This window comes from Uranotaenia lowii, chromosome 1, assembly GCF_029784155.1.
Source record: "Uranotaenia lowii strain MFRU-FL chromosome 1, ASM2978415v1, whole genome shotgun sequence".
In the NCBI taxonomy this organism is placed as follows: Eukaryota; Metazoa; Arthropoda; class Insecta; order Diptera; family Culicidae; genus Uranotaenia; species Uranotaenia lowii.
The window spans coordinates 13225630-13237120 of record NC_073691.1 but is presented as its reverse complement, the minus strand read 5'-3'; the positions used below and the strand labels follow the sequence as shown (position 1 = coordinate 13237120).

Here is an 11491-nt window from a genome sequence, read left to right as displayed (position 1 = left end):
CACATTATCCACCGTTTACCAGCCACAGCTTGATATAAATTAAAAAAAAAACACCAATATGTTAGTTGAGAGAACAGCTTGGTGATCAAGCGGGTTTAGAGGACAGCTTGAAATAAAAGAAAAAAATCACTAATAAGCGAGTTGAGAGGCCAACTTTGTGATCAAGTGGGTTGAGAGGACAGCTTGATAGAAATGAAAAAAAAAATCAATGACAAGCAAATTGAGAAGACAGCTTTCACGGAGAAAAATGACGAAAGTTGTTCCAATTATTTCAGCTTTTTATACCAATAATCGAAATGCAGTTGATTTTTTCGCATTCAACTACTTTTGTAATAGATTCCACTACAAACTTCTAATTGTCCTTACGCAATCAACTATCAATATAATGCATTCAACTGTATGATTTATTTTTTGCATTCAACTATAAATACAATAGATTCAACTACAAACTGCTAATTGACATTATTCAATCAACTATGAATATAATAGATTCAATTGTAATGGTATAATTGATTCAATTGTAATGGTATAATTGATTCAACTGTAGATATGATAGATTCAACTACAATTGTATAATTGATTATAGGCATTCAACTATGAATATAATAGAATCAACTGTAAAGGTATAATTGATTCAACTGTAAATATGATAGATTCAACTGTAGTGGTATAATTGATTCAATTGTGAATGTGATAGGTTCAACAACAATTGTATGATTCATTTTAGATATTCAACTTTTCATATAATTAATTTTACTACTTTTATGATTGATAAAAAATATTTCTTAAACAAACAAATAGGTATTTGTGCGTGAGCGTGTAGTTCTGCAGCAGCAGCGGAGAAAAAAAAACGTGCGAAAATTTTGAAAACAACGCGACTATGTGCCAGCAAAATCCATGGATGAGAAATTCTTCCGGTAGTTCCGGCATCGCAAGGACAAGACCTGCAGCTGAAGAAGGATCTTGTTGTTCCTCCACCGCTGGAGGAAAACATCAGAAAAATGAAGACTACCTAATGTCCGCATCCGCCAGTTACGAGACGAGGAAGTTAGCTGGACTGAAACGAAAAAGTCAGCGGTCTCCAACAATAAACGCTTTTTTATGGTGAGTTTCAATCCCGTTCCGAAATTTATTTATTGATTTGATCAATAAAATATGTTTGTAGGTCCCACTGGAAGCAACCTCGGAAAAATCCCCACAACACACAGACTTATTAGATGAAGGCAACCGAATCCAAGAATCATCAAAAGAAGATGATTCATTCATTAACCATCAAACGAATCCCGCTGACTTCACGGTTTGTTCAATGTTATTATCTTTATCAATCCATTTCTCAAGATAACGTTACAGTTTCAGGTTTCCCAACGGATCAGAGCGACTATTTGATCAAAAAGTTTTTCCGTCTGGATTAGCCGAATTGCCCGATGATGGTTGAGGAAAAATACGAAAAATGTGTGTTGTGATTGAATAAATATGAATAAAATATATTATGTATGCGTAGTTATCATTGAATGCCGAAAACCAATTAGAAGAAAATATTCAAATCTATCATATTTTTAAATTGAATGCATAAACTCAACCACAAAAATATAATTAAATTTATTGTAATTATAATTAAATCAATTATACTAATATAATTGAATCTACTATACATATTGTTAAATGCTTATAATCAATCATACGATTAAAGTTGTTTCTATTGTATTTATAGTTGAATGCACAAAACCAATCATACAAGTATATTTGAATTTATTATATGTATTGTTGAAGGCATAAAGTCAATCAGATGATCAATTACATATATAGTTGAAAGTTTCATAATTATAGTTAGCCGAGAATCAATTAGAAATATGATTGAATACAAGTGGATTATCATTGAAAATACTATACTTTTCTTTCCGTGTTGTGATCAAGCGGGTTTAGAGGTGAGCTAGACATAGATGAAAAAAATCACCGATAAGCTAGTTGAGAGGACAGCTTGATATAAATTTAAAAAAAAAAACACCAATATGCGAGTAGAGGGAACAGCTTAGTGATCAAGCAGGTTGAGAGGACAGCTTAACATAAATGAAAAGTTCACCGATAAGCGAGTTGAGAGAACAGATTCATAATCAGGCGGGTTGAGAGGACAGCTTGATATAAATTCTAAAAAAAATCACCAATATGCGAGTTGAGAGAACAGCTTGGTGATCAAGCGGGTTGAGAGGACAGCTTGAAATAAATGAAAAAAAAAATCACTTATAAGCGAGTTGAGAGACCAGCTTTGTGATCGAGTGGGTTGAGAGAACAGCTTGATAGAAATGGAAAAAATCACCGATATGCAAATTGAGAGGACAGCTTTGTGATCAAGTGGATTGAGAGGACAGCTTGATATAAATTAAAAAATCACCGAAAAACCGAGTTGAGAGGACAGCTTGATGATCAAGGGAGTTGGAGGAACAGTTTGAAGCCACTGAAATAAACACCATAAAGCGAGTAAAAGGGACAGCTTGATAAGATAGAAAACTGAAGCGGGTTGAAAGAACAGCTTGACAAAAAATAACTTCAAGCAAGTTGAAAATTAAAACAATACGTGTTGCGAATACAGATTTGTGAGAAAGCAAAAACAAAAGAGGACAGCTTGACATAAATTAAAAAAAAAAGCAGAACTATGAAGCGAGTTGAGATGGCTCATGGGTGAAGATGAAAACTCAAGCGGGTTGTGTAAAAAAGATGAAAGAAATAATTTAAAAATTAACTTAAAACGCTGTGTCAGGAAAATGTGGAATCAAAAAATACCATGAAGGTAACAAGGAGGACACAATTGAAAAAAGTTGAGATGCCAGTTTTGAATTTCAACTGGAGTGGTTTGAGAGGACAATTTGAAAACTCATAGAGGAGTTAAGAAGGTATCCTAAAGGTTTCAAGCAAAAGATTCCCCAATTTATGCTTTTCCAGTCGCTCTTTCTTTCTTAACTATTAGAGCCGGAAATATCCGAAAACATTCTTAGTAACATTCTTCCCAATCTGTGCTTTTCCTGTCGCTCTGTCTTGTTTACTAGAGTCGGAACAATCCGAAAATAGTTTTTGAAATTCTTTTGCAAAAATATCAAGCGAGTTGAGAGAACAGCTCGAAAATTTATAGATGAGTCGGGCAACGGCAGCCTGAACTTGTTGTAAATACAGAAGATACGAAAAAAATGAGGCATATTGGAAGAATAGTTTAAACAAATCTAAAGATGAATTCAAAGCATTTATTGAAGTTGTATTGTGATTTACTCGAGAAAACACCTTAAACATTTTTTAATTTAACCCTTCATTACACGATTTTTTATTTTTCCTTAAAAATCATTTTGAACAGTTGGAAATGATGAGTACATGAAGAAAAAAAATTAAAATAAATTACGATTTTTCACTTTTTCCATACATTAATTGTTGCAAATTTGTTACTTTATGAAACGTTAAATACAAGAGAAGTTGTTATCTTGCTCTCAAATATTGGTTCATTTTTCATCTCACGATGATTGAATGCGAATCCATTAAATGTTTGAAAAGTGTATCTCAACATGACGTCTTCAATGAAGGTTAATATTCGAATACTATGCATAAACTAACTTTCGGAGTTTCTTAAGTTTAAAGTCCAGGTTGATAAAAATGATGAATTTTACAATTCAATTCAAATTTAAACAGTGTTCAAATGCGTTTACATTAAATTGTGTCAAAGTTTTCTAGATAACGTTAACAGTGTTCTAAGTTCATAAAACGTCAACAAAAACAATTAAGCAAATTGTAAACAATCGTTGGGTGACAAGACTTGTTTCTGATTCGGCCCCGATAGTAAAGACACATTAGCACGAAAAGCGCAGATTTTAAGGCTTCTGCTGCTGTGTTTTTATTTCTGAATCGGACTCTGGAGCAAAAGATCGACAGGAAAAGCACAGATCGGGTAGGTTGTTGCAATAAGTGTTTTCGGATTGTTCCAACTCTGATAAACAAAGACAAAGCGACAGGAAATGCACAGTGTCGTGTCCGTTCGGTTTCAGAGCTCTTCAAAAGCGACCGTCTTTATCGTTTAACATCATTCCAAAAACTGACTCATGCGATATCTGCAACACGCACGGGAACCTCTCCGTTTAGTTCATAATTTTCTCACTCTCTTCTTTTCTTAATCTCACCTATTTTTCGGCAAATCACACGCAAGATTCTAGAGGAAATACGTAAGAGATTATACAGTCCGTGTTCTCGTGGTTCACCATGATAAATAGACATCTTACTTTACTTCAAATATTTATACAATTATTTCCATCGCCATATACTCTACACACAGATTAGGAAGGCTGTTGCTAGGGATGTTTTCGGATTGTTCTGACTCTAGTAAACAAAGACAGAGCGAGAGCAAAAGCACGGATTGTTCCGGCTCTGGTAAACAAAAACAGAGCGGCTGGAAAAGCACAGATTGGGAAGGCTGTTGCTAAGAATATTTTCGTCTGTTACCCCGAAACCAACCTCATATTTAAGCCGCTTCAACGTTTAATCGCGTTGATCGATTTTGATAAAATTTGGCCACATACTAAAAATTACTTTTTTTTCATAATTTCACCAAAGTTGAAGCTAACCTTGTGAGGCAATCTCAACTTTCCCTACTTTTACCAAAATAGCAGTATCTCTCTTCTTAGTGCCCGCAAAATGTTCGAAATTCATCGAATGAAGAGTTTAGAAGTTTATCTAAATAGGTTGTGTGAAAGCTTCACGAAAAAATATCAACTGTGAGAAAAACGGCAAAGTTGGAAAATCTTATTATTTTTTAAACGCAACTGTGTAAGCTCTTCCGGAGAAAATATCATTAAAAAACTGTAAATTTCAACTTCAGTCAATCTTTATTCTAAGCTTTGCTCTCTTAAAGCACACAAGACTGTAAAGTTTCGACTGCTTCTGATGAAACTTTGATCGTTCTAATTATGTGAAATCAAAATTTTTACTTCTTTTCTCCGACGACTGCTAAATTTTCTATTACGAAACCGAATTTTTAAACGAAGATACATTCCTGTTAGCGTTAATAAAGCTCTCTTAGTTTGTTTAGTAGAGCATCAGGAAATTCAACCAAAGAATTGAAAAGTACTGATACAAAGGATAAAGACACCCACAAACATTAAACCCATAAAGCACAAACCAGATTGCTTCTTGAATGCATGGATGTTTCTTGGTGTTAGAGTTCTGCTGCTTCCAAGAATTGCTTTTGTGAACCTTTAGAAGTTTTCATTGAAACCAAACTCGCTTTATTCATTAAATTTAAACGTAGCGACCCACTGTTCTCGAGAATCGAGATGATCGAAGGTATCAATTAGTATATACGTAAGCATCCACAGTAGTAGGTACAAAGTGGAAGCTATTTCACAATCAGATTCTCAAGTATCTCACTCACTATTCTGGCTATAGATATACCCAGTTAAATCCTCGATAATGCAAACACGGAAGCGGATTTCACTGTGTTAACTAGCCAGCTCGTTTGACAGGGCTCTTCTCTCTAGTTAAATCCATTGACCCATTATCTCTAATGTACACTATTGGGCATTCTGTTTGGCTTTCCGTTAAGTTAAGGTGATTTTTTTTTGTAGATTAAAGACAAACGTTTGATTTTTTTTAGATTAAAATTATGCTTAAATAAATAAATCACTTTGTTTATAGCTTCAGAGAAAAAGAATGGGCATCGCTTATTTTATTGCACACTGAAAACATGTTTGTCAAAATCAGAATTTTTACATCAACAATAGGAACGAAAACAACACCAATAAAAATAAAAATATTTTTCATTTCGACGGATTCCTCTCTGAAATGTCAACACGCGGAAAAACGCTGACGGAATCTTCTCCTAGTTGGCCTCAAATGTTCCGGATTGGAAAAACAAGCTATCATCACTCGTCCTAGTAGGCCGAGGTTTTTTTTTGCCAGTATCCCCAACTTTCAAAACAATCCATAGTCACCTACCATCATCCAGTCGCTATCGTCCTCGTCGTCGCCAGATCAAATCCGATAAAACTTGGCCGAAAAAGGAAAAATCTATCTGGTACAGATGGAGCAGCCGAGTGATTTGAAATGGCCGATGGCTGCTGGCTGATGGTGGTTGAGAGATTTGATGAATGAGTTCGATTTCATTTGGATGTGGCAAGCAGGCTTTGATGCCTTTCGGTACCGTCTAGTCTCTAAACCTTGTGGATAGGTTTGTTGATATTTCCGGAAGCAGCAGGCTTTGGAGGGATATTTGTTTGTTTGTTTTTGTTATTTTTTTTTTTTCTGGCAAGCCCAACTGAACTCTCGTCTTCGTCTATCTGTGACTGATGGATCTGTCTATTTATGGATCGGATCAAGGGCGAAACCACAAAAACAACAACAACCTACCGAAATCAAACGGCTTTTGAAAGTAATCGTCATGAATGGATTCGATAAAAATCTGGATCTGTGAGTAACGGCGCTTTTGAGATGAGCCCACATTTCGAAAATAAATCATAGCAATAGATTATGGGGTAATCTATCTGCTAAAAGACACAAATCAATCGTCAACTTCAGTTTGGATTTGATGGAGTTGATTGTTTAATTTACGTTGCCTGCAAAAGACAGTTGAAAAAATTTTAAATCACATCCCCTCACAATTTTTTTAAGCGTGTAAATACTTAACGTTTGACATCCGGCGTAATCCCACATCCGCTGTTTCGAAGCTGCGCTGCTGCCATCTGGGATAGTATGATGCTGCGTGAGCAACTTCTGGGTGAACGGTAAATTATAGACGACTTTACATTGCTTCGAGTTAAGTTTTCATAAATCCAAATGATTATGAAAAAAAACACTCCTTTGAAAAATTGGAGTTTGTTTTCAATTAAATTTGAATAAATTAGCCTGGTAGGAGAGTCAATTCTCTCTGATAGTTCCATTTTAAAATAGTCAGTCGGTCAGAGAAAACTAACATGGGGCCGTTCAGATACCACCTGCACAACTTAGGGGGGAGGAGGGGGTATGGAAATGTCCACGGAGAGGGGGGTAGGGGTTTGGGTAATGTCAACGTGGACATACTTACTTTCAAAATATTTTCTAAAGGTGAATAAATATTAAGATGTTTCAATTAAAATCTTAAAATTGCAAAGCTTTCCAGTTTAAGTTTAAGCAACTAGTAACCACTTGAAAGCTAGCTATAAATATGATACTTTAGAAATTATAATAATTATAATTATTACAAATTAGATTTAGAAAAAAATCTGTCCACGTGGACATCCGGGGAGGGAGGTAGGGGTTTGCAAAATGTCCACGCTTGGCCACGAAGGGCGAGGAGGGGGTCAAAAATCTCATTTTTCTGTCCACGTGGTATCCGAACGGCCCCCATGTGAATCAATCTTTTCGTCAATTTTATTAACTTTTAATTTTTTCCAATATCTTTATTTTTTATCATATCTTTATATTAAACTTTATGCGCTTCTCGTTGGTCTGTATAAAAGAACGATTTTCTCGTTGTTACTTTAAACAAAAACATTTAATAAATACGTTATATGAAAATTTGAATAGTTTCAGCCTAAGACAATATAAAATGTTAAGTTTTAATTTAAAATTTTCTACGGCTAGTGGTTGTATAAATATAATTTTCAATAAAATTTCCTAAAAAAAAAATGAGATCATGAGGTCCGATAAAAATACAAAACATGTTATAACCATTGAACGATGGCAATTGAAAAGCATTTAAGTAAACTTGAATTGTGTAGTAATCCAAGGATATATTTTTTTTTCATTTCAACCACCATCAAATATCCAAATCCGCCTTCCAGCTTTAAAATTATTACGCCTGATTGTATGCAGATGCAGAAGGAAACCTAATAGAAAATAGCAAAAATTTATGTTTTTTCGAATAAAAAATTCTAGCTTACCAATTGTTGGGTCTTTCCCAAATTTTAAAGGAACGTTAATTGACTACTCTTCTAACAAACTACAATTGAAAATGTGCATTTGGCTCGAGTTTTCATTCAAAAATATGTGAAATACTCAAAATAGTTTTTGGAGTAGTAAAAAATTTACCTTTTTTGTTGTCGATTTGCGATGCTTCACGGCACAAACACATTTTCTCCTATAGCTCACAATAATCTCTGAACCTTCTACTTCAAATTTGTATCCGTTATTTTCTGATAATCCTAACCAAATCAAAGAAAAAAATGAATTATTAGAAGCTAGTATTTCCATCCGTTTGTTTACATTTTCTTGCACACACACGACCTGTCAAAAAATAGCTTCGAAATCGCGAATTGGAAACGTTTCTAGCGTTGAGCAAGATAAATTATGCAAACAAAAACAACTATACAGCTGTTGCTGTATAAAAGCTGTAAACTGTAACTAAAGTATGTATTATGATGAATGTAAACTAACGAGCCGGTCCGGAAAAATTTTACGGATTACTTTTCGCTTTGTCCAAACAATGAAGGCCGCCAGAAGGAAAATTTTTGGCTGGTATAACTTTTCCAGCAGTTCAGACAAAAAAAATCAACACGGTAATAAAAACAACGCGCTAATGGCGGCGCCGATGATGCAAATGGAACTTTTTTGTTTTTTTTTTTCATTTCTCCAACAGAAAAAGAATGCTGATGCAGAATGGACGAAACGAATAAAACACTTTGAAATGATTCTCTCTCGCTTTCAGGCTTCCAATATTTATTCGCATTAATAAGCACTTTGTTCCATTTTCGTTTTCCCTTTTTCCAATTTTCCCTCCAACAGCTTAATTAGCTGTGATCAAAAATTTATAAAGTTGATTGTCGGGAGGCAGCTTTATAGTAACAACAGCAATAACTTGTGTCATTCGTTGGCTGCTGATGGCATTTATGAGTGCTGTAAATAATTTAAACCTCCCTAGTTATTATCAATCTGCAACTGTTTTTGATGTTACAATGAAAAGCTTGCGAAACCGACCACAAACGGGGTGCCAAATGAATAGTGAAAATCCGTACCCGATGAGAGGGTGGATTTATGAATAGAGAGGCTGGCCATGATGGCTCTTGACCTGCGGAGGGTATCCTCTCAGGAAGTATTAACTTCTGTTCGCAAAATCGATGTGTATTATCATCGACGACGAAACCTATTGCCAATTTGGTTACAAAACGCTTCCTGATGACCAGTATTACAATGTTCAGGATGGAAAAAGTGTTGATGAGACGGGTACATCAATTTTTACCGAAAAAAACCGGTGAGAATGTTATGGTTGGTATGTCAAGCCATATGAAGACTGAAAAATGTGGCCAGAATCATCGCAAATCAGTCTGCGCTGAAGCTAATGGGCATCATGCATTCAATTATAAATATAGTAGATTCAGTTTGCCATGATTGATTTTATGATTATAATGGATATTTCTTGTAGATTAAACTTCAGTTATCAGTGCACTGCAAGCTTTGTATGGAAATTTCAAATTCCTAGATTTTTACACCGCCCATATCTGTTTTTGGTTGTTTTTGCTGCCAGAAATAGCAATACAAATTTTGGAAGCGACCCATCAGTCCTGAATTAGCTCAACGAGTTAAAGTTTTGTATGGGAAAACAAAATTTTTCATTCAAAAATCACCAGAGATGTACTGAATGTTCCAACTTTGGTTGAAAAATATTTCTTGATTCTTGCAGTACGAATCATGTCAACAATGCACAAACCATATTTGTTTCCCAGAAAAGATATTTATTCAATCCCGGGAAAAATTGAAACTGAAGATTTCAACATGAAGATCTTAACCATCTACTGCGTACGAATCCTTATCGAGATGATTTTTTTTAAACAAGGTAGTAGTATTGCAAAACATTTCAAACTATTTCAATGCTTCAAAAGTTCAGTAAGCAAACCCAAGACCCAAAAACATAGTACTTTAACCGACAAACTGGTCTGATTCTAGCTGTAAAAAATTAAAATAATTGAAAAAGATTTTTCACTATCGATAGAAGTTAGTTTCAGGTTATTCATCAGAAATCGTAAATGTTCAGATAACTATTTATTTGTTTCGCAATATGCCATTACTTCGCTGATGATTTTGCTACTGTCAACAGTATCCGAAACGGAAGTTCTAAATGATGAGTGTTGCAAAATAGAACATTTAGACTGTTTCTATAGCATTTGATTATTGGAATTTGTTTTTATAGATTCTTTGTCGTTTTTCACTTTTACACTAAGTTTTCGATCGGAAAACCATTTTTTAATCAAATTCAAGGTGTTAACCAGATTTAAGAAAAAATAGTATTTAAGACTAAGCCATCAAGGTAGAACTATCATTTTCCTTGCTCAATCTGTAAATCTGTAATTCATTGGCTTCGGGAATTCCCGGTACCTTTGAGCGTTTCCCGGGATTCAGGAATTCCCGAATATTTTGATTCCCAGGAATTCCCAACCGGGAAATCTCGGGTAGGACACTCTACTTGTGGCTCTATATATGAGGTTACATTTGAAAACATAATACTTCCTAAAGGGAATTTCTCTAAATTATAAATTAATTACGGAGCAACAGAGTTATGTAGATAATTCCACCATGAATTTCCTATTAAATGCATTCTGCAGAATCATATGCATTTATGAAACCATAACGCAGGGACACGTTGGGTTTCCGGGGTTGAAAATCGACCGATCGATCAATTTTCACGCTCCAATTGGGTGCTGGAACCAAAAAAAAGGCAAACTCTTCGACGAGGACATGGTAACAAAAAGATGAGCACCTTTCGAACATATCATCATTCATTTGGGAGAAGTGAGCTGTCATCCGGTAGTGGAAAAAAAGCTTGGTTGCTCAGATTTAGTCAAACATTTATTCATCATCCATCAAACTTCCACGTCCTCGAGTTGATCGCCTACTCAAAACTATCGTTCCCTTTTTTCTTAGATTTTTTTTTTCAATCGTAACAATTTATTTTTCATTTGTTTTTATGCAGATTTTTTTTTCAAAGGTTTTTCTAAAAATGGATTTATGGTTGCTACTCGGTGCTTTTTACTTGTTTAATCTTCATTTTTCTTCACATAAGTTTTTGCATGATTTGTCTAATTAGCTAACTTTAATGTTTTACCGACTAAAATCACTAATATATCACTACTCAGTGTTTGGTTTTTGTTGTTTTGAATTATTTTACCCACCCTGTCTGCTTCAAAAGCGCTTTACTACTAAAAGTACACAAACACATAATCTCCGTCCATTGAAACTAGCGTTGTGTAAAGTGCAAATAAAACACGCTTCATTTCGAAAATTAGCATCTCTCTTTGATGTGATTGTTCTCTATGTGTGACTAATATGTTATGATGGGGGTGTGTTTATTTGTGTTTGTGTTTCGCTAGTGTTTTGTGTGACATTTTATGATCTACTTCAATCCTACCACTCTGCGATGCTGCTTGTTGCTGCTAATAATGTGTTTGTGTACGTGTTCTCGTATGTATGGGGAAATTTGTGTTTTTGTGCTGCGGCTTTTCTCTAATGAGGCATATTATTTTTCCATTTCAGTGATTATGTTGGTTTGTTTCTT

At 34.7% G+C, this 11491-nt stretch overlaps 1 long non-coding RNA gene across 1 annotated transcript; it reads left to right on the top strand.

Annotated features, from left to right (window-relative positions):
- The first annotated feature begins 804 nt into the window (after positions 1-804).
- On the top strand, positions 805-1487 carry LOC129740138 (uncharacterized). The gene is made up of 3 exons (XR_008736122.1): positions 805-1104; positions 1166-1297; positions 1351-1487. It is a non-coding gene; the product is annotated as an uncharacterized LOC129740138 (long non-coding RNA).
- Positions 1488-11491: the final 10004 nt, after the last annotated feature.